At 48.2% G+C, this 23,560-nt stretch overlaps 1 protein-coding gene across 1 annotated transcript in view; it reads left to right on the top strand.

The window, feature by feature from the left end:
* DOCK1 (dedicator of cytokinesis 1) overlaps positions 1-23,560 on the top strand; it is a 385,242-nt gene that overhangs the window by 222,671 nt on the left and 139,011 nt on the right. The gene's annotated exons all lie outside the window — the stretch shown is intronic.

Genomic DNA, 23,560 nt, shown 5'->3' with positions numbered 1-23,560 from the left:
TGATTCATTCATTTAAATGCTTCACAAAACCAAGTGGACTATCTTGGCTGTAGGATTTTAGTGCCGCAGTTATTATGGTGACGGGTGTGATATGTATTTTTTGTCGTCTTGATTGTTTCCAAGCAGCGGAGGTGAATAGTTAAGTTTTGCAATTGTTCTTTATACCCATATGGAAAAATGGTCAAGTGTTAAGTTTATATGGATTTTTCTTTAAGGATCAATAAATCGGTCAAGTGTCTTTATTGTTTTATATTTAATCTTTCAGTTTGAATATTACCTGTAAGCAAAGATTTAATGACGCTGTCTCATTTTTTAAATGTGACAGACATGGGACACAGTGACCGTGAACTGAGTAAACTTCCCTGTGTTGCCAGCCCCTTGAAAAGTCATCAGCGCTGTCCTCTGTTTTCTGTCAGCACTTTGTGACATTCTCTGATGACGTACAATGAGCTTTTTGTGCAGTCCTCTAGAGCGGCAGTGTCGTGTGGCCTGTCCTTAGGGCGGCGGCTCTCCCTCGACAGCTTGAGTCAGTCCGTCGTGCGTCATGCTGAAAGTTACCACGTGGCAGGCAGCCCGGCCTGTCTTCCGTGCTGGCCCGTGAGTGCCCTGCACGGGGAAGCGCAGCCTCCCCTGCACCCCCTCCCGAGCGTGTTGAACTGAGGCAGTGTCGTGGGGTTTGTCTTTGGGCGGCGCTGCCCGCGGAGGCACTGGAGTCCCTGTGACGTCCCACAGGCGCGTCTCTGGTTTGACGCTTTTCTCCAGCTGACAATGAGTGGCAGCTCCGGGACGCAGTTTTCATCTTGACACGGAGGGGTCACTTGATGAGTCAGGATGTTTAACTCAGAAGTTGGGAGGAGGGTGAGCTTGCCTTTGGACTTTTAAGAACAAAAGGTGTGTGTGTGTGTGTGTGTGTGTGTGTGTGTGTGTGTGTGTCTGGTGTGTGTTTTCAGGCTTGATTTGGATCTTTGTAAAAGAAAGCAAAAGCTGTCCTGACTGGTGTGGCTCAGTGGATTGAGCGCTGGCCTGCAAACCAAAGGGTCGCTGGTTCAATTCCCAGTCAGGGCACAAGTCTGGGTTGTGGGCCAGGTTCCCATCTGGGGATGTGTAAGGGGTAAGCACACATGGCTCTTTCTCTCCCTTCCTCCCTCCCTTCCCGTCTCTAAAAATAAATAAGTAAAATATTTTAAAGAAAGAAAGCAAAAGCTGAGGTCACTCCATGTGGGAAATCTTATTCAATATTCTGCAGGTTGAAGGTAGAAGGGGAGCCAGGAGAAGGGAGAGCTGGGCACGGAGTCGGCCCTGTGCAGCCTCTGATCGCCAGCGTCGTGATGGGCTAGACACGCAGGGGCATAGATCTGGTATCCGTGGTCAGAACAGAAAATCCCACGAGGTGTTTGTGCAGCCTGCCCCTGGGGCGGGGCGGGGGCAGGGCAGGAGCAGGGCGGGGGGTGTGCTAAAGGGAGCAATCAAAGCCTCCCTTCCTTGATCAGGATGGTCTGTCTGTTTTTAACCGGTGGGTTTGGAAAAGAGGTGTGTCCTCAAAGTTCAAGGAAACGACTCACACCAGGAAGCGCTCCGTCAAATAGATTGTAAAACTAAATACATCCCGCCCCCCGGGACATGCACGTGTCACGCCTAGAATTTATCAGAAGGGCTTTGGAGACTTAGGGATCCCAGCGACAGGTCTAGGTGACCGTGCCCCGCTCCTGTTAGCACGTGCAACCCAACACGCAGAACCCCGGGGCACGTGAGCTCAGCAGCGGCCGGCTGCCTGAGACTGTGCGTCTCGTCTCCGTCACCCTCACCCTCGCTGGGCCGCCAGCGTTTCCTGATTGCTGTCTGTTCTCCAAGGACATGGCACCTCAACTGCAAGGCTGCTGTTGGCCTTCATGCCTGTGTCATGGCCGCTCAGACATATGACAGTGTCACGCTGGCCTCCTCCTTCTTCCTTCTTCCTTCTTCTTTTGAATCAGGAAAAAAAAAGGGGGGGGACAATCTCTACCTCAGTTTCTTGGTTCCCTGAGGGTGAGAATGACATCTTCTCCGAAGGCTGAATGTGGTGGTTGCTGCCCCGTTACCGTGAGGAACCACCATGAAGCCCACACTCTGCTCCCGTCGGCATGTCTGCGGGCACCTCCCGTGCCCGTAACGTGGCCCAGCGCTCCTCCTGGGGAGCCCAGGCTCCCACTCTTCCCGCAAAGGACCCCTGGAGCGCCAGCGAGGTGATGTGAGGCTTCAGGGCCGCCCTTGGGGTGGGGGGCTGCGAATGGGTTCAGAAGGGCGGGGGGCCTGTGTGCAATGAGCTCATAATACCGTCAGAGGGACGTTCTGTACTACCGGGAAGTAACTCGACTCCAGACATGCAGACCCGCCAGGAGCCAGGTCTGCTGTCTGCCCCCCTCCTCCTCTGCGTTCCTGGGCCTCATCTCCTGCCTGCCCAGCCCTGGCCTGGAGGGCTGGCAGCACAGGCTGAATGGGTGGGTCCCAGCCCAGCTCTTCCAGGGACAGCGGCCCCGTAGCAGGTGGCACTTAGGAGCAGGGTGACCTCTGCTGGCCTCTCTCTCTGTTCCCTTCCCCATGGATTCCTTGCTGCATGAAGTTTAAAGCCAAATGCAAATTCTCTCCCTGGGCTGCATCAGCTTTACTAAATTTCTCTAGAAGAGTAAAGTGAGAGTTCAGAATATCCCGTGGCTGGTTTCTGAGTGTGGCAGGGCTTCGTGACTTAGCGCTTGGCAGCAGCCCGTCTCGCTGTCCTTCGCAGAGCTCCGGAGGGGCTGCTGAGCCCGGGACACCCGCGCAGGTGAGCGGTGGGCTGTGCAGGCAGACAGGGTTTTCATGGCCCTTGGGCAGGGAACTCCCTTAATTTCCTCAGCAGGTGAACAGTCTAGGGTCGCAGGCAGGTGCCATCCCTCCTCCAGGTCGACTCACATGCCCACCATCATGAAGGCGGGGGTCCTGCCTCCTGTGTTCTGCCTTTGCAGAGGCCTGTCCAGTGACTGTCACCTCCTACTGGTAAATTTGCGGTCTTGAGATGCTACCTGACCAGCATGGGGTCCTCCCTAGAGGGTGTTCTCATTATTGTTGTATCTGCCTCTGACATTTAACAGCTTTTATTCTTGATTTTTTTTCATCCAGACTATTGTTTAGGCAGTTTTAGGTTCCCATCCAGATTGAGGGGGAAATAGAGGTTCCCTTGTAGTCCCTGCCCCGCCCACCCACAGTGTCCCCACCAGGTGGTGCATTTGTTCCAGCCGATGTCCCCACATTGCTGCGTCATCGTCCCCAGAGCCCACAGGGCACCTTAGCATTCGCCCTGGGGCTGTGCGTCCTCTGGGTTTGGACAAACGTACAGTGACACGCAGCCGCCCTGATAGTGTCCGGCAGAGGGGTCTCACGGCCGTGACATACTCTCTGCTCTTCGTTACTCTCCCTTCTGCCTCGAACGTTTAACAGCTTTTCTTACTGAGTGTTTAATACCTGACATTTTCCCCGAGTAGCAAGTACAGATTAGCTCATTGACTGAAGAGGAAAAGTTCAGACACCATGATTTTTATAAAAATATATTCAAAAGTTATGCATAGGATTGGTGAACAAAGAAGATGGCATAGCAAGGGGCGGGGTCATCTCTGGTCTCCGCCTCCCCGTGGGTGGGACCTGAGTACCCCGGTGGGGCACCCTGAGGTGCCAGCTGTCTCTGCGCACACTCGCCTGCTCCCTGACCTGGGTCCTTGGCTCTTTTCACGCGGCCGCGTGTCTTGCAGATACAAGCCTGCCACGTGTCCCAGAGCATCACGCAGTGGGCCCCACCGCCAAGTCTGAGAACAGTGCCATTTGAAAAGATTGAAACCTGCCAACAAAATTAAATTTCCTTTGGAGAATACAATGTGTTTTCCTGCTTGAGGAGGTGAATGCTTTGGGGAAGAAGCCCATGTTGCAAGATATGCAAAGCTGGTTTCTGTCTTAGCAATTTAAAAAAATCTCATTTGGCCTTTCAGAAATACCCCTCACACGTGGGTGTGTAATTTTGGTTCTGTGCATTTTTTAATGGCATGGAGGATAATGTCCTGAAGGAAGGAGAATCGTTAACCCCCTGTTCACCGATTTCTCAGGGTTGCGTACTTGCTGGCCTCCAGTTATGCGTGTGCTGGGGTTGAGTATGAAATTATTTCAAGAATCATTTTGGTCTTTGCACTCCTATAAAAACCGTTTTCAGAAGCAAAAGGGGGCCTGTAGTGAAAACACTGGCTAGGTGTCAAGGAGAGAGAGAGACTTCCATCTTATGAGTCACTTCGTGCGTACCTGTGTGTGAAGGGACGCGGGAGCCTCTGGAGCCCCCCGCACGAAAGGGCAAAACATGATTCCATCGAGGTCAAAGGCATTAGTGTGCGAAGCCTTCGATTCAAGTACGTGCTGACTGTCCAGGGCTCCGCCTCACGCCTCCCAGTTCCTCCCTTCCTGTTTCCGAAGCCCCTTGGGGCCTTCAGATCACCCAGGTGAGGGAAGCGCTGTGGGCCTTCTCCGTGCCCAGGAAGTCAGCCTCTCATTCATTTATGAGCACGGGGCTGTTCCTGCAGACGGTTTCTCTCCGTGAAGCGTGGATTCACCAATCCCATAGAAAGCCCTTCTGCGGGGCACCTCTGTTCAGGACTCTGATGGCTCAGGATAGTTAGCTGACTCGTTTTTGTCAGCTCTTTTCCATTCCCTGCCCCTCCCCATCCCCCTCAAAAAGGATGGAGGAAATCACATTTGCTTCCAGGCTGACTTTCTGCATCTCACGCTCAAGATGAGGTCCAGCTGCTTAAATTTAACTTTGGAGACATGTTTCCCTTAAAAAAAAAAAAAAAAAGGCCTCCTTATTTTTATCCTTTGAGCAGTAATACCTGCTTTTCATATGACGGAAGGACGCAGACAGTGAAAGCGGACCGCTCCCCTGCCCGGCCTGCCTTCTGCCCTCCCGGGTGACCAGCGCTGCGGGCAGCCTCCTTCCTGTTCCCAGCTGCATGTTATGTACATGCAGCTCTCATCTTCCTTACGTGTATAAGCTCAGTTATCATTAGGAGGGGAAGAGAGAGAGAAAGGTGTCCTGTGTGTTTTTACAAAGTAGAATTAATATATTCCCGTTACTCTGCATTGCATTGTTTTGAGACTACTTGCTAGAGCAGCTTTAGGTTCACGACAAAACTGAGTGGAAGGCACAGAGCGTTCCCATCTCCCTCCCTCACCCCCTCATCGTGGCCGACACCCCCCCCCCACTATTAGCAGCCCCCACCAAGTAGCACCCTGTTACAGCTGAAGAACCCATGTCGGCTCTCAGAGAATGGGTCGCCATTGCCTCCATTTCTAAATGCCCCTCCTGCCTTCACGGTTCACTTCTCACTTTTCACTCCGGGAACTGACCTGTCCTGGAGTCCCCGGCCGTCCCCTGCTGGCCACGCCCACTGTCCACTGCCTTTGGACAGCCCTCATCCTCCGGGTCTCTCCTGGGTATTGTATATCCTTTTCCTAGTTGCTGACAGACAGACAGAAAGGGCACTGTGACTGTCCACTAAGGATCAGACAGTTTTGAACAGCGGTTCTCAACCTGTGGGTCGCGAACCCTTTGGGGGTCGAACGACCCTTTCACAGGGGTCAGGGTCACCTAAGGCCATCGGAAAACACATATATAATTACATATTGTTTTTGTGATTAATTACTATGCTTTAATTATGTTCAGTTTGTAGCAATGAAAATATATCCTGCATATCAGGTATTTACATTACAATTCATAACAGTAGCAAAATTACAGTTATGAAGTAACAACGAAAATAATTTTATGGTTGTGGGTCACCACAACATGAGGAACTGTATTACAGGGTCGCGGCATTAGGAAGGTTGAGAACCCCTGGTTTTGAAACAAGACTCAAAGATAGAAATAATCACCCAAAATTTATACATAAATAAGATGCTCCTCAGAGAGAGTAAGTAATTTCCCTGTATTTCATTATATTTGAAATAAATGGAATTCTACTACCAAAACACATGTTTTTTTAAAACAACAACACGAATCCCTGGGCTATGACCTTAGATCCTTATTTCTTTGGCCTCTGTGAGCACTTCCTTCCTTGCCCTTTTTCGGTGTCTCTCTGCTGTTGTTACTCCCCTCGTATTTTTTTGTTCCTTCACTTCTCTCGTTTCGTGTTATTCTCTCTGCATGAAGCTTGACCTTCTGCGCAGACTTCTGTGTCTGCACCTGCATTGCCCATCTTTTGCTACAGGTGTCGCCTGCATTTCTCCCTGGCGGCTCATGTCTCTGCCCAGGGCGGGCACCTGCTTCCTAACGCCCTGACATCCGCTTGGTATTGTGAATTTTATCAGCTCAAGACTGTTCCCTGTGTTTGTGACTGTGAAGTATGCGGGTTACTTCCAGGCATAGGCAATGCTGCGTGGCCCTTCCTTCTGCCTGAGACACTTCTCCGTGGAGGGTCACTGCTTTGGGGTCTGTGTCCACACGCAGTGTAGCTTTGTAGAAGCACGTCAGGGGTGTGCGCAGTATGTCGACTGGGGAGATGCAGGGAGCAAAGCAGAGAGAGTTTGGAAGTGTAAGCTTATTAGCTAAAAATGAAATACTACCTATAAATCAGAAAAAATTAAATGCTGATTTAGTGTCATTGTTTTCCGTGATATCCATAAGCAGCATGTTGCTTTGATTGGAGCCATTCATAGGTTTCAGTGAATGGCCAGGACCCTGCATGTTATAAGCCATGTTTGAATTCTGTCACTTGTGTCCTTGGTAATATTTCATAGTCCATCCTGTCACCTGCTGAGGTACCCCACCCCGCGTGGACGCCCACTCCAGGCCCTATAAAGCAAGACTTCCCTGGCAATAGGATTCTGGTCTGTATATTTCCAGCACTTGCCTGGTGCTAGAATGTGTGCTCAGCACTCCGGTCAGACACAGGCGTTCGGAGAAAACTTGACTTGCCAGGTGGAGTCAGGTGGGGATCGGAGCATAGCGTTCAGGGAGGACTGCCTCATACTCACTGGGAGGGAAACAATGCTCCAGCCAGGCTGTGGTCCCCGGGTGCTGGCCGTGGTCCCCAGGTGCCCGGCCATGGGCCCCCAGTGCCGGCTCTGACCCCCAGGTGCCTGCCGTGGCCCCCAGGTACTGACTGTGGTCCTCCAGCTTGGACCTGGTCAAGTCCAGAGACAGCACACTGGCCACCACTCCTGTTCTCTCCAGCTGCAGAGGGCATGGTTAGAGGGGCCGTTGTTCGCCATAGTTCCCAGTGGTTACCGCTCATGCCGCACCTGTAGCCTGGTTCCTTATCCTCATGGAGGGTGCATGCCGGCAGGGGGAGGGGAAGGAAAAGGTGTGGGCAGGAGGGGCAGAGAGCAGCCGTGCACCTCAGGGTGTGGTGCCCAGAGCCATGTCTGCTAATGAGGCACCGGCTCAGCCCCTCTTAGTTCCCTGTAACTGACTTTGTCCTTGATTCCCAGCTTTAAGAGATGAAAACTGGTCTTTTAATTGGATTCTGCATATTATTTCTATGAGGCTGCGTAGTGGAAGCAGTTTAAGCAGTTTCCTGCTGGGTTTTATTTTATTAGTTATACTGTGTGTGGGTTATAATTCTCCTCAACTGACAAAATGCTACTTTGCTGCTGGAAGAGGGAATGAGAAGAGCCTACTGTGCGCCCCGGAGTCCGCTGAGTGTCCTGTGCTTTGCGAGCCTACTGTGCGCCCCGGAGTCCACTGAGCGTCCTGTGCTTTGCGAGCCTACTGTGCGCCCCGGAGTCCGCTGAGCGTCCTGTGCTTTGCGAGCCTACTGTGCGCCCCGGAGTCCGCTGAGCGTCCTGTGCTTTGCGAGCCTACTGTGCGCCCCGGAGTCCGCTGAGCGTCCTGTGCTTTGCGAGCCTACTGTGCGCCCCGGAGTCCGCTGAGCGTCCTGTGCTTTGCGAGCCTACTGTGCGCCCCGGAGTCCGCTGAGCGTCCTGTGCTTTGCGAGCCTACTGTGCGCCCCGGAGTCCGCTGAGCGTCCTGTGCTTTGCGAGCCTACTGTGTGCCAGTGCAGCCTGCTGAGTATCAGTGCTTTACAGGGAGATTCTCAGCTCCTAGGGATTTTCCATATGACTCTAAAAGAAAAGGCAAAGATATATTTTAAAAACATTCTCAGTTAATTCATTTTAAGTCCACTTAACAGTTTCTTATCTGTTTGAAGATCCTCATGGAAATAATGGCAGTCATGCTTCAGGCACATGAGGCCAACGTGCGGGCACCTGAGAAGGTTCACATGCGCTTCTGCAGAAGCGCTCTTGTGTGCACTTGTAGGGAGGGGGGGACTGGTGACCTGTATCTGTGGAGAAAATGCCATGTAGAAAATATTCTTATCACATATAAATCTGTGAAATACAAATAAGTTTATTACTCTAAGAGAACCTTCATGGAAATATTTGAATGGGGATTTCCTTTGCAGAAACAGAAACATAATTTGACTTAATATGCAGTAAGTGAGGCTGCAGACCGAAAGTATCGCCAAGTCCAAGTAGAATCTGCTCGATTCCGTTCTGTGTTACTGATACAGAGCCAGAGAAGTCACTTTGGTTCAAAAGGGAATCATGGAGTCACAGCATTTTGACCTGGGAGAATCGTTTTCCTGTTTTGGTTGGGGTGCCTGGTGAGGGAGGAGGAGGAGAGACAGAGAACAGGGTGGCACCGGGGTCTGTGTCAAAGCAGCTGCCACACGAGCGGGCAAGAGCTGGCGGCCCGGGGGCTGCAGATGAAGGCACAGGGCGCCCAGATAAGCCATGATTACAGAGAAGCGTGTCCCAGATATTGAATGACACATAGGTACGTCAAAAGTGATTTGCTTTTCATCGGAAACTAAAGCTTGACAGGTGTCCTGCATTGTATCCGGCAGCCCTGGCCTCAGGCGGAAGGAGGTTCTGTGGGGCCAAGCCAAGAGCTGGTCACCGTAGGGGCCCAGGAGCTGTCGGAGGCCCTGGTTCAGTCACACGGCAGCGGGGGGTGGGGGGCAGGCGGGGGTTACAGGGAAAGACAGGGATGAAGGGGGCTGGAGAATTCTACCTCCCTCCCCCCTCTAAGGCATGTGTCTTTTTTAATTTTCCTTTTAATTTGTCTTTACCTGTTTGGAGGCATTCGCTTTTTGAATATTCATAAGCTCCTTCCCAGAACAGGCACTCTTCCATGCCCTCCAGGTACCTGGCAGACTGGGAGGGGCAGGAAGCAAGGCTGCTCCGCCGCCCCCCCCCCCCCCCCCCTGCACTCAGGCGGCCACGGCCAAGCGGGGGCTTTTGGAGGCTCACGTGCCCCCCCCGGGTTCAGACATGTGTGCGCTGAGAATCGCCAGTATACGTTTCCAAACCCGTGATGCCACCTGCCCCTGTTAAAGTTAGTTTGTTACATCTCATCAGAAAATATTTCATTTCCAATGCGCTGTGTAAAAGCTGGGAAGACGCAGGGGGAAATCATAAATATCAAGGAGGATTTTATATTTCAGGTTGTTCCTCTCGTGTCGTCAAGGCCTTGACAGGGACTGACACTGGGATTGTAGCAAATGCGTCACGGGTGTGACTTAGGCAGCAAAGATGGGTTGGTGTTGTCACAGGACTCGGAAAAGAATAGTAAGTCTTGTCCTTTCGTGAGTGGAATCGTGTCTTCCCTGGAAAGTCCATCCACTGGAACCTGCACCTCCGGGATGTAACCTCATTTACAGGTGAGGGTGGAGCAGGGCATGAAGTTAGAACGAGACCAGTGGGCGCCCCTCTCACCAGGACTGGCGGTTGCCCCTCTCAGTGCAGGAAGGACGCCAGCCATGGGCGTGAGCAGCGGCTGCAAGTTGGGGAGAGGGGCCTCAGAAAGAACCAGCCCTGCCAACCCCTGGGTCCTGGATGCCCAGCCTCTAGGCCGTGTTATTCCAGCCGCCGGTTCCTTGGTAGGGCGGCCCAGGCAGACTGACACAGGTCCTAGAGGAAGACCCCTGTACCCATCCACACTCCGCCAAAGTCAAAGGCGTGTGGGTGTTCGGGTCTGATTATCCAATCAGGTCAGCTGAGAGTCTTCTGTGCACCTTCTGTCACCAGCTGTCACCCTTGTCACCCTCTTAGCATCCCTTCCGTGTGGGCTGCTTTCACCCTTAGATTTGCTGCCCTGGGGCTCAGGATCGACCGTGGTTGAAAATGGGGGGTGTCCAAAAAGTCTGTTGACCCTCCAGGTCCAATGTCCCTTTCACGCAGGCGTCACTGTGAAATAGAAGGACTTCGTGGATTTGGCCTCTGCTGCAAATCCCAGCTGCTGACGGGCCTGCGGGCAAAGCTGACCCATGTCTCCTAGGGCGTCGGTGTGAGGGGCAGTCTCGGGCCAGACTGGGTCTTGAAATGATGATCCCTTGTGTGAGACACGCATTTACTGGGTTTTCTCTGTCCGTTTCCTTAATTTGATACAGCGCTTAGTGTTATTTCAGTTAAAAATAGTGAAGTTCAACATTTTGGGGTGACATCTGCATCTTTTGACGCCCAGCTTTTCTGTTTGGAAAAGCAGCCATGGAGAGGCTTCACCCTAGGGCGGTGACATGGAGTGCCATGTACAGGCTGATCGGCTATGTAACGAAGCTGCTGTGGTGGGTGGGGGACCCACAGAGACCGCCCTGTGACAGAATTCCGTCTGGGCGACGCAGTTCTAACTGCGTGCTTGGGGTTTCTGTCCTCGAAGACTTGAGCGGTAGGTGCAGGGAGGGAGCCACTGTCCCTGGGTATCCGGGAGCAGCAGGGAGGGAGCAGAGGTCAAGTTTGCTCCAGGCTGCTCTTCCCAGCATTTACTTTCATTCAGGATTTGTGCTGAGACGTGGCCTTTTCACAAGGGCGGGTGTCATTGGCTGGCTAAGTCACCTTGGTGTGCGCCGTCCCCCCCTTAGGAGCCCTCTCCTTTCGCAGTGGGCTGTTAGGAACGCAGAAGTGCTCAGCATGCCCACGAACGCTGCCTTTGGGGAATTTAAATGTCTTTTCCAACCCAAGTTCTTCTGTTGTATCTGAGTTTTAAAAATGCTGAAATCAGAGGCAGATCAGCATCAGGACAGACTTCTTCTAGTGGTGGTAAGCTGACTCACACAAGGCTCTTCTTGCTCCTTTTTATTAGAAAATTGCCTTGGAAGATGCATCTTATAGTTTTTCTAACTAGCACCCCCCCCCCCCTTTGGGTATTTTGGAATTTCTCCTATGTTTCAAAAAATTAGCTTTAAAACTCAGAATAGTTTAGACGTCCAGGAAAGGGGCCAGGATCTTGCAGCCGGTTCCCCAGTGCTCCCTGAGGTGAGCACCCTTCATTACTAGCGTGCATTTGTCGCAGCTCCGTAATCAACCCTCAGGGCCACTTGAAGTTTATGACGATGTTCGATAATGCAGTGTTCGCGGTCTACAAAACACATGCAACAGCACACCCCAGCATCCGGTGTGGCTATTTTGAAAGGGTTAGGAATGTGTACCAACGCACACTGACTCACGTCGTGTGTGCCTGGCAAGCTGAAAATCCATTAGTCCTCTCAAAGTTATCTTTTAAGGCCCTTTAATAACACGCCACTGTTTTTGAGCCTCATCATTCCATTTTGCTGATATACCTCCGTTCCCACTTACTGCAGGGGAATATTAATATTACTCTTCTTCTGGGAGCCAATGAACAAGACAGCATCAGATACAAGCCACGAACGGGCCCTTAGCTCCTTCGGGAGCGCTGCTGTCTCTCCAGAGTGGTGGTGTTTCGGATGACATTTCTGCATTGTCTTTAAAGCCCCTCTCTCCTGCGTGCAGAGGAAACGGAGAATTAAGGAGGGCATGTTTCTTGCCCCGCTCCCAGGAGTGAAAGGATGATGGTAAATGAGGCTCAGCGGAGCTGTTGAGTGGGACAGGGTGACCGTCACCCGTGAGAATTCTGCCCGGGGTTTGTTTTCTGCTTCTGAGCTTATCAAAGTCGGCAAGAGGCTCACAACAAACCCAAGATGTTGATGTTTTCTTGGATGTTTATAACTGTGCTTTGGGCTTACCTACTCCTCCTTAAAAATTTATGTATTTACTTTCTGTGCCTGGAAAAAATCAGTTTCTAGATGAGCCATTAATTATTTAATAAGAAAAGATATTCTGTTTTAATTACATCCTAAGACGACTTTGGAGCATTTTTTTTTTTTTTTTAGAATCGAGGAACACTATTAAATACTAATGTTTAAAAGATGTATCTATATTTTACCACGGTTTAACTTACTTGAAATAAATAATTTCAAATAGAAAAAGTAATTGACAATTTGAAGCAGGAGTTTTGGGAAAGGTCAAGGAAGAGTGTATATAATAAAAATTCTTGGAACCTAAAATAGTAAAAAATTCAACTACACTTTAATGAACCTGGATATGTTAACTGGGGTGCTGGAATAGAAAGAAAATGTTATATGTAACCATTAAACTAGAAGTAGGTATCAGAAAAATCACTATATATTTTTATAATTCTTTTTGAATAAGTGACTGTATATGTATCTATACATATGTGCATACATATCTATAGCTACATATATATACATAAAATCAATTTTTACAAACTATACCCTGAAATGCAGACTTCCCATCGGTAAATATGAATTAGAGAGGTTTGAAAGTCAGACATGATTATGTGTCAAAAATATAAACAGTAATTGATGGGCAGAACAAGAAATGCAATTTGTTAGCAGGCCCCTTGTAATTGAGTTTTCTAAGTGCCAGAGCAACATTTTTTTATCCCTGCATGTTTCGCTGGTAATGACAGCAAGGACCCCGTGTGCCGAGTGTGGCAGAGGAGAGGGGCTCCTGCCGAGGCCTCCCCGGGAAAACAGGCTGCCCGCGGCACGCCTCTGGTCTGCGGTGCTAACATTTCCTCTGGTCGCCATCCTCTGCTCTTGGGTCCCAGAGACGTCACGTAGCGGAGCCTGTTCTTCGCCTGCACGTGCCAGCATCTGCGGCTCCGACTGCCCGCCACCAAATGCCGGTTTACTCAGCTCCGTCTGGACGTGGGGTGAGCCTCCACGTTCTGACCATGGGACATGTAGCTTAGGCGATGAGAAATTGCTCCAAAGGTATCTTTTTCACTTTTTCACTCTGCAGCTGCCAGGAAAGGAATTGCATGTGTGTACAAGGGCGTGCGAGTAGAAAGCCAGTTAAAACCTGCCGTCCGTGAGAGTCTAATGTGCTCATTTTGAGGGGAGCACCGGGGCAGTCAGAGTTCTGCAGCGTCTCTAACCGGCGGCTCCCTCTCCCCAGTGAATGGATCCATCGTGCCGGGTCGTGGGCTGGAGCCGGGTTCAGTCTGAAAGTAGGATGATCACGCAAGAGATACAGGGAACTGGAAGGCAAAGAAAATTGAGCAGGGTTCCCCCGCCCTCGCCCCAGTTATTTCTTGGCTTCTGAGGAAGGGCCAGGTATCACTAAGAGGAGATGGGCAAATGTTGCGAGCTGGGCCGTGGCTTCCTGCTTCCCGGGACCCCCCCATGTCCGTGCCGCGGGAGCTCGAGGACCCCATGAAGGCTGTGTTTGGAACCGTGAGGGAGACGGAGGTCTGTGAGGTTGTTAGGGTCACTCAAGCAGAACACCACCGAGCAGGCAGCTAAAACCCAGAAATCCATTTGCTCACGGCTGACGAGGCTGGGGTCCAAGACCCAGGGTTTGGCGGGGTGGTTTCTTCTGAGGCCTCGCTCCCGGGCTTGTAGGTGACAGGGCTCCTCATGGCCCTTCCTCAGCGTGTGTCTTTGGGTGTCTCCTCTTCTGATAAGGACAGCAGTCAGACTGCACGAGGTCCCACCGTCCTGACCTCATTTTGCTTCAGTCACCCCTGTGAGGGCCTGTCTCCCAGCACACCCACCCTCTGCCAGTCTGGGGTTAGGCCTTCAGCATGGCAGCGTGCGGTGGGGGCGCACTCAGCCAATGACACGTGGCATCAGGAGACAGCGGGGAAGGCGGGGACAACTCATGGACCCCCTGTGGGGCCTACACGTGTGTCCACTCTCATCCTGAGACTTTACTTTTTATTTCTGACAGTGGTTGTATCCCATATAATTTTTTCCACCGAAATTCCCACAGAGCAGTGTTGGAAGTTTCTGACTGGGCAGCCGGTGTCTTCTTTGCCCCGTGCTGATTTACGCTGAAGCCAAGTGGGCTTGTTAGCCTGCCTGCTTCTCATTCAGACAGGAGCCCGGAGCATTAAACTGTGCAAACTTTTAACTGTGGAGCTAGATAATTAACTTGTGAAAAGCAGACTCCATTTTGCAAACAAGTCATGATTCTGGAACGTAATTAAAATTAGTCATTATAGTGCCACTTTGTGGGTTTACCTTCCACTACATGCTGTTACAATTGTGTCTGAGAGAGATTAATAAAAATAAATAAATTATCTTGACTGAACATCTGTTGCAAAGTGACTTCCAATTTACATCTTGTCTATGTGACTTGCAATTGGAGTTTGGGGTTCCAGTAATGGGAGTCCAATTTGATTTGTGATGCTTCCTGTTTAATTTTATGTGGGAGGCAAATAACTTGAAAATGTCTATGAGTGTGAAAAAAAGTAATCTTTAAAATGTATTAATTTTCCTCAAGGAGATTAATCTCAATAAACCAATGTTTTGTATTCCCTAATTAAAATGATAATGGCCACCATCATGATCAGTGCTAAGTAATTTGAAAATTACAAAATGCAGATCTAAATTTTGATAAGATTAGTGGAATGGTTTCCTCTAGTTTTTTATTATGTCTGTGTAGAAACATGAATAATGTCTACATAACTCTGGGGAAATGGCTGTGTATTTTGATTAGTATTCACTTGAATGATTTTTCTCAACAAGTGGCCATAGAAGGGGGTTGTTTGGTTTGGTTTGGTTTTTGCAAGATGTGATGTGAAAACTGCTACGGGGTGTGCTTACCAAGTGGGTGATGTCACCTGGCTCCGGGCACCAGCGGGTCTCCTCCTAAAGACACTCACCTACCTCACCTCGAACAAGTGACTCTAGGTTTACATGTTGGTGCCAGGAGCTCCCACCTGTCCACCTGCCTGTAGAATGGGGGCTTCCTGGGGGGTTCCAGGATATCCCCGACCGTGGTGTGCCTATGGGAATGTCTGTTACGTGAATCATCAGTGCGGCTTCTGTCACCTCCCATGAAATGAGATTTATTAAAAAATGCTACTCTTCTAAGTTTTGTTTTATTATAGCTTTCCTTTCTATACTTATGTCTTAGGGAGGAAGTGCCCTCCTTCTCCTATTAGTAAAAATTTCAAAAGCATCCCCGTGTGCTCTTTTGATGCTTAATTTTATTCTTGATCCATTTGTTCTTTAATAACAAAACTAATTTTGTCATAATATCCATATTTGTTTAGCTTTACATATTTTGTTATAGGTGATCTCTAGGTTAGGATACTTGAAGTCTCTTTTTTTCAATTGCCTGACATTCAATATTACATTAGTTTCAAGTATACAGCATAGGGGTTAGGCATTTATATAACTCATGAAGTAATCCCCTCCCCCAATAAATCCAGGACCTACCTGGCACTATACATGGTTATTACAATATCATTGACTATCTTCCTTACATAAGGTCTATCATCAACATCCAGCAGACTAGATCTTCAGTGTTCTCCCCACAAAAAAGAAATGGTAGTTATGTGACGTGATAGAAATGCTAGATAATTGGGAAGGTGGCAATCATATTGCAATCTATAAGGGCATCAAATCATCATGTCGTACACCTTAACCTTCGGCAACGTTTTGTGTCTTATTGAGATATAGTGAATAAAATAAAAATGATTAGACCCGAAAGACCCGCCCACTAAAATCTCTGAGAAAACAGGGACCCGTGAGGTTGCCATTACAACGTGACGTTGTCTTGGTGGCGATGGGCGGACAGTCTACCTCCAGAAGCGAGACACACAGTGGACGAGAGGGGACAGCACAGAACTACTGTCAGGTACTGTTTCTACTTGTTCAGGACCATCCCCCTCCCAAGTAACAAAACCTGAGGGGAGTAATAACAGAGTTCTCTCCCTTCAATTACAAAACACACACATCAAATTCAATCACCTTCCCAAATATATAAATAAAAATGTAGAGGAAATTTTCAATCTTTTTGAAAAAAATCCAACTATCCTCCCGACAGGAACAACAATGTAAGAGCCATTTAAAACCCAGATGAAAACCACAAGCCATGCCTGAACGGCATGAAAATAGACCCAGTCACCCAGAGAACAATCGCCCATGAGTAATAAATAACAAGGCCGATGGCGCAAGCCTCCTAATTAATTTAAACATTCAGTGGAATCTCAATTTAAATTCCAATGGGACTTGCTCGAAGCCCAGTAATGTGGTTTTAAAGTTCATGTGCAGGAATAAGTCGGCATGGATACTCAAGAAAAATGGGAAAAGCAAGAGCACGGCTGTAGGACGGCGTGCCCAAATAACAAAACCACTGCAAAGCTACAGTAATTAAAGTGTGATCCCACTTTTATTAAAAGCAGCCTGTTTCGATATGTGTAAGAGCAAGAAGCCCTCCACTAAAATACCAGTATTAGTTGCATAGTGGGTATAAGGAGCTTTATGACTTCTAAGTTTTTCCCTCTCTCTATTTTCCAGGTGATCTCCATTTTTTTCTCCTCTGTCAGCACAGACGCACAGATGTTTTATTTTAGTTCAGTGTGTTAGAGTCCATTGTTCACTGTGGTGCTCAGATGGTCGCAACTGTCCCATATCTGGCAGGGGGCGCATCACACACCCCGCTGTGCCTTTTTGACTTGGTGCTGCTGGTGTGGGAGAGAGTTGTGTCCCCGGCTCCCAGGGCTTCGTCCTGGGCGACTGTGTGTAGTCACCTCTGACCCCCCTCCCTCCGGGGACTCCATGCCCTCCACGCTGTCCCCTGTGGGAAGTTTCTCGTGCGTTGCACTCAGCGCCATTTTGAATCGTTTCACCATCTGGGCCTAATCCCCTCCGTTTCTTCTGCCGTACTGTGTTCCACGTGACTGTTTATTTCCCCAGACTCACAGGAACCTTCCGTTTCCTCAAGACTGTGGAGAGGGGAGCCGAGGCGGGCACGGAACCGCAAGGGCACGTGCTTTGGCTGCTAGGCTTTCCTTCACACACCTGTGAAGCAGGCACATTGCTCTGCGGGGTGTCCTTTGGGTACCCCCGGATTGAGTCACACTGCCCCATAGTAGGAGGTTTTGAAATAAACACCAGGCATTTAGCGCCAAAATCATGTTGCTGGCTCACATAGTCACAAGCAGACAAGCTATGGGTCATGCATCACAATGTGTCCTGGTCTCCCAGATGCACGCACACAATACATGTATATATTATGTACAAGTATAGTTCCTGAGAACCACAGCCTATAACTGAGATCACCTCTGCTTCTATTATACAGTAATATCGTATTTCAAAATATCCTTTTTATGATTCATCAATTTTTTTAGCACCTGCTCTGTGACATAGATTCCTCTTCACCAACTCATCTGACCAATACGAGTGATATTGAGGACAGTCTCCTTTTATGATTCATATAGAGGGATCTCATTTCATTCAATAAAGAGCTTCCACCTTAGACCACAGCTATGATGACAATAAGGTCCTTTATGGACAGAAGTCATCTGTTTAAAAAAATGTGTAGCCTATGGATCCTCCCTTCAGTGGTAAATTTTATTAGGATTGAACTACTCTTGTTTCTATTACAACATAATTAAACATACTGCGTATCATGGGAGAAGACTTTGGAGGTTCTCAGCTCTCTAAGGCTCTAACATTATCTGATTTTACTGAGTTTATGAAAATAAATTTAAAAATTTCTGCTTTACTCTCTGACTTGTTTTAGCAGCAAATGAATTATATTAAGGACTTGTGTATAAAGTGTATACTTCTCATTATACCATGAAGTATAATTGTGTATATAAAACTTGATTGCATTTTATTTTTATTTTCAGAACAAATGTGAACATGTGTTTAATTTATTACATTGACTAAGTACCAAATAATTGTTATGGGTAAGTTAAGATCCAAATGTGCCCTTTCGGTGTATTTAGCCCATAAACGTCTGCCTACAATTACTGCCACTGTAAAATTATAATGGATTTTGTTTTTAAATTAGGTTTCTTTCCTTACAGTGTCTGCAATGACATAAAATACCTGTACTCAGTGGACTCAACCAAACACTCAATTTAAAATTTAAGTTTAATTTTGTTTGCTAGTAGTTGGAAAAAAAACTAATAGATGACATTAGTGTAGTTGATCAACCCCACTGTTTTTATTGTAGTTTACTTTTACAAACATTTTTTAAATTTCGTGGTCCTTTATAAAATAAGGAATCACAATATTTTAGAAAGTAAATGGTCAAAAATTAACCGTACCTTGGATAAACGCATTGTGGGACTGAATTGATCTCTAAACGAGAAAGGAAACAGCACCCAGTTCTCAGTTTCACCACAGATCGTTTTTCTGGGGCAGAAGTAGCAAGTTCAGACGATGCAAGTGAATATTCATTTTTCCAAGAACCTCCGTTTTAACAGTAGAACCTGATTCAACCTTTTACCTATGTCCTGTGCCTAATCAATTACTGAGTTAACAACATGAGGCAGCAGTAGAACCCTTAAATGTGTCACCACTGGAAACAGAAAGCCCTGTGCTCCCTGGGGCTTTCCTCTCCTGTGTACCAAGAACTCACCTGTGCATGGGTTCATTTCTACTCACATCTGCCTTTTAAGTGAGTGGAGGACTTGACCTTTAACTCCATTCCCTTGTCCTATATTTAGTTCTCATAATGTTGCTGCGTGACATGGGTTCTTTGGCATCAATGTCCCCCAAACAGAAGTCATTCAGAATTAACCAAGTCATGTGTCTACCCATCTTTATATATATATATAGTCTGTCCAGAAGGTATCCAGCCATGTAATATGAAAAATAGAGACATTTACTGAAGAATATTCAAGATTCAAGAAATATTGTACATAGGACAATGTTGCCTCATTCCCCTTCGATATAAGTGCCTCGGGACCTCACACAGTTCTCCCAGTCGCCATCAGCTGCCCCGTTGTATTTTCCTGAATCTCATAAACAGTCTGAAATCTCTTCCCATTCAAAGGTGATTTTAGTTTTGGGAAAAGCCCAAAGTCAAAGGGCAACAAATCTGGGCTGTGGGGGTCTGAATCACCTGGGTGATTTGATGTTTCACCAGAATCTCTGCATGAGATGTGATGCATGAGGGGGCGCGTTGTCGTAGTGAGACTGCCAGTCACCAGGTGCCCACAGCTGCAGCCTCTGAACCATCCAGATAGGTTCCATAGAGGAATGTTCAAGCTTAATGCAAAATATGATGCAGATTCGTTGCTCTATTCTCTCAGTCATTTTGAATGTGACAGCCACACAGTACACAAGCTCATTGAACGGCATCTACCGGCCCCACTGACCAGTACAGTGAAGTCGCCATTGTTCATGCCTGCATATTCCAGCCTGCTATCCTTGGCTGCCAGGTTACACTGATATCACGCAAACCACTCTCACTATAGTAACAGTGGCTGGACTATTTCCAGACAGACCTCCTCTCTTATTTATTTATTTCCAGTTTTCTTCCTGTGTTTTCTCATGTTATTAAAATATCTCATGTTTGCATGGTTAATATTTAATGTTTTATCATTGGCATAATATGATATTCCGGCATCACACTATGGTATGGTTGTCTCATTTAGCAAATAAAAAATACAAGATACCCAGTTCAATGTGAACTCCAGGTAAACTACACATACATTTGGTAGACAAATGTTCCATGTAGTATTTCCAGTGCAGTACTGGGGACCTCCTTCTTTTTCTGTGTTTATCTGGCACTCAAGTTGAATTGCTCTTCAGTATTTTATCTTGCGACCCTACAAAATAACACACTTGTTTATACAGCTTCCGGCTGTTGAACTTTTAGAGGTGTTTAGAGATGCAACAGACAGCTTTGCGCATAGAATGTCCAATTTTGAATACTACCCTGGGGGGACTGTGCAAAGTAGAAGTGCTGAGTATTTTTCCACGACTTTTCAAGCCTATTGATGAACCATTTTTTAAAAAGGTTATAGCAATTTCTGCTCCCACCAACAGTGCACGAGAGGGCTCATCGCCTGCACCCGTGCTAACATTCCCGTCACTTAAATACTTCTTTGCTCTTCTGGCAAGCAAATAGCGGTGCATCGTTTTCATCTCTGATTGCTAATGAAGTTCACATCCTTTTCTGTTTATTAGGCGTTCTATGTCCTGAATTTTAAATCTTCTGCAACCATACCGTGCCTCCTCTGTCCCTGCTTTGCATTGCTTTGAAGTCCTAAGGAATATATCTTATTTTTATTTATTCGTTTTTGTGCAGCCACTGGGGCTGGGGCCTGGTCCCCAGGCTCTGGTGCCAGGAGGAGTTCTGGACCTTCACCAGCCACCACACTGCCAACCTACCCGTTGTTTAAATTAAAGGCTTCATTTGACTTCTCAGTGCATTTTGAATAAATCATTAAAAAGCACAGAAAAGTAATTCCTTTTTCTGAGACTGCAGAATAAAACTTTTCTTTCCACAGTTCTCCCCATTCCTGTTCCCAGTATGTAACTGGTTTCAGAACGCCTTCTGTAACTACCGTGCTCACGGCCGCGACAGCCCGCCACCGGTTCATGTGGGCAATAGAGCTTCCTGCGTTTCTTCCTAAGAATCTTTTCTTTCTAAGAAACGGGTGCCCTGTGGATGGGCTCCGTTCCCAAGGAATGGGGGGTGCATTTCTGTGAATTTCCACAGGCTCATTACCCCTTTCCTGGTGGCGCCCAAAACTTCCAGTTAGAAAAGAGCTAAAATTGCAAGGTTCGCTCCTGCTAAGGAAGACCGCATAGCACATGTTCCTTCTGGAACATTTCCTTAGGTTAAGTCAAGAGTATGTTGGCCCCACCTGGCCTTCTGACCTCTGACGGGTGATGGCCTGACTCTGTGTGCTCTCCCGGGAACGCTTCTGTTGGCCGCCGTCCTTGTCCAATAAGGAGCTATCCCCTGCCCTCTCTGACAGTCTCCTCCGCGGTGAAGACCTCCCGACTGGCCATGTACGCACCCCCGGGACTTGCATCATGGAAATTGTTCCATTATCTTTAGTTCTTCATTTTCTGCATCACATCCGCTTCCGCACCCTTTGCCTCGCGTGAGTTTTTCGGTTTTACGTGGCCATCTGCTCCCCAAATTGAGTGTGCCCGTGTCACCTGTTCAAGTGTATGGCCAGACTCCTGATGGACTGGTCTTCCTCACTAACATTACTCAGTGCCCAGACCCTCAGCACTCTCAAGACTGCTCTGAGGTCTTGCTTTCTGACTTTGAACTTGATATTTCAAGTTCAGCACTTCAGGTATATCACTCCTGATGAGACATCGCTGGCTTTGTCAATTCTTGGGTGATTCTAGCATGTAAGTCCCCATTGTTTAACTCCCGTGGCCTGCAGAAAATGAACGTGGGCCCCTGGTAGGTGCACCGGGGCCCCTACAGGTTTCTTCTTGCTCTGGAAAAGCAGCTGTCTGGCAGCGGGGGAGTCCGGATCTTAGCCAGCTCCATCAGTGCGGAAGGCAGGCATGGTCTATGGCAGCCTTTCCTTTCCTCTTCATCCTCTAGCTTTCTGTGACCACCAGAGTGTGGGCGAGTGGACCCCCACGTCCTGTTGGCCGTCAGCAGTGGCCTCAGCTCCCTCAGAACTAAAACATGCATCTGGATGTGAGGGAAAGCATTGAGCTCAGCTGCTGAGCTCCGCCCTATGGCCATTTACTCATCCGGAGGGAACGGCTGTCTGTGCAGCTCCAGGGCCCATCAGATGGGACCGGAAGAGTATGTGGAGTGACTGAGGGGCCATGGCCCTGATGGCCTCCTTGTCATTGACCAATGTGCAATGTCACGGAGACCATGACCCAAAAGATGGCACCTTGTAGCACAATGAAGGTGCAAAGGTGGTTTCTCTTGAGCTCAACGGGATGCCGAATGTTTATGTATTTCAGAAGTTTGTATTCTTAGGAGGCCTTTTGCCATTCCACAACCCATTGCCCCAGTGGAAAGCAAGCAAGGTGTAGCGCTCTCCCTGAGCCCCAACGTGGGGTCTGAACCTCAACAATGATTATGGCTCACAAATAATTTACATTCCTGGGCAAATGGGAGACTCCATATTATCATTATTGTATTTGTTCAATTTACATAATGCATCCTTTGAGGACTCATTTGGAAGCATATATGTGTACTATAGATATAAAATGAATTGGAATGATATTGGACTTTTAACATTTCACTACTGCGAGTGAATTTAAAATTAATACAACAGACATTTGGGCATTCAGACCTATTGCTTTTAAAAGTAGAGCCCGTAAAAGAGTGCAGTTTGGGAACTCATTTAACAGGGCACAATTAGGGCTATGTCTGAAAGTGTGTCTTGTCCTATAATTGTACCACACTTGTACTGTTTTAATGAGAGAAAATATATGTCCTGTGTTTCTTAAAATACCATTAATTTAGGGGAAAATAAGGAGGAGCAAGGAAAGCCCTTAAGATGCGGTTAGCCATGAGCCCCAGAAGTGAAACATCACAGTCAGTGGCAACAGGGCCAGTTAGCCGCCTGCCCACCAGCCAAACAGATCCCCTTCCGTGCGCGTGCGCACACACACACACGCACAGACCTGTACACACAAACGTGCACGCATACAGGCCTGCACGTGTGTGCAAATGCACAGACCTGTACATGCCAAACACATGCAAAGACCCACACACATGCACGTATAGACCTGCACACATGTGCAAATACACCGACCTGCAATACCAAACACAGGCACAGACCTGCACACATTTACACACACAGACCTGCACACGTGTACATACAGACCTGCACACACAAACATGCACACATATAGACCTGCACCCATGTGCACAGGCACAGACTTGCACATACCAAACAGATGCACAGACTTGCACAAACACATGCATAGACCTGCACACATGCACATGCACATACCTTTACACACGTGCACGTGCACAGACCTGCACACATTTACACACACAGACCTGCACACGTGCATATACAGACCTGCAGGCATGCACATGCAGACCTGCACACATCTGCACACATGCACATATCTTTACACACATGCATGTGCACAGACCTGCCCACGTGCCTATACAGACCTGCAGGCATGCACATAGAGACCTGCACACATGCACATGCACAGATCTTTACACACATGCATATGCACAGACCTGCACACATTTACACACACAGACCTGCCCACGTGCACATACAGACCCGCACACATGCATAGACCTGCACACATGCACACACACAGACCGGCACACATGCATATACAGACCTGCAGGCGTGCACATACAGACCTGCACACAGGCACATGCAAACACATGCACACCCACAACCCCGCACATACTGGCCATCTCCATCTGCTGACTGCCTGGGCCCTTTCCTTTCTTCTCCAGGCCTTGGTTTTGTGTGCGTTTCCTTTCCCTCCTGGTCTCCTCTCCTCCCAACGCCGTCCGCTGTGAGACGGTT

Source organism: Furipterus horrens, unplaced genomic scaffold (genome assembly GCF_987537825.1).
Source record: "Furipterus horrens unplaced genomic scaffold, mFurHor1.1.pri manual_scaffold_5, whole genome shotgun sequence".
Taxonomy (NCBI): domain Eukaryota; kingdom Metazoa; phylum Chordata; class Mammalia; order Chiroptera; family Furipteridae; genus Furipterus; species Furipterus horrens.
Note: the sequence above shows the minus strand (reverse complement) of the source record. Positions and strands in the feature narration are given on the sequence as shown.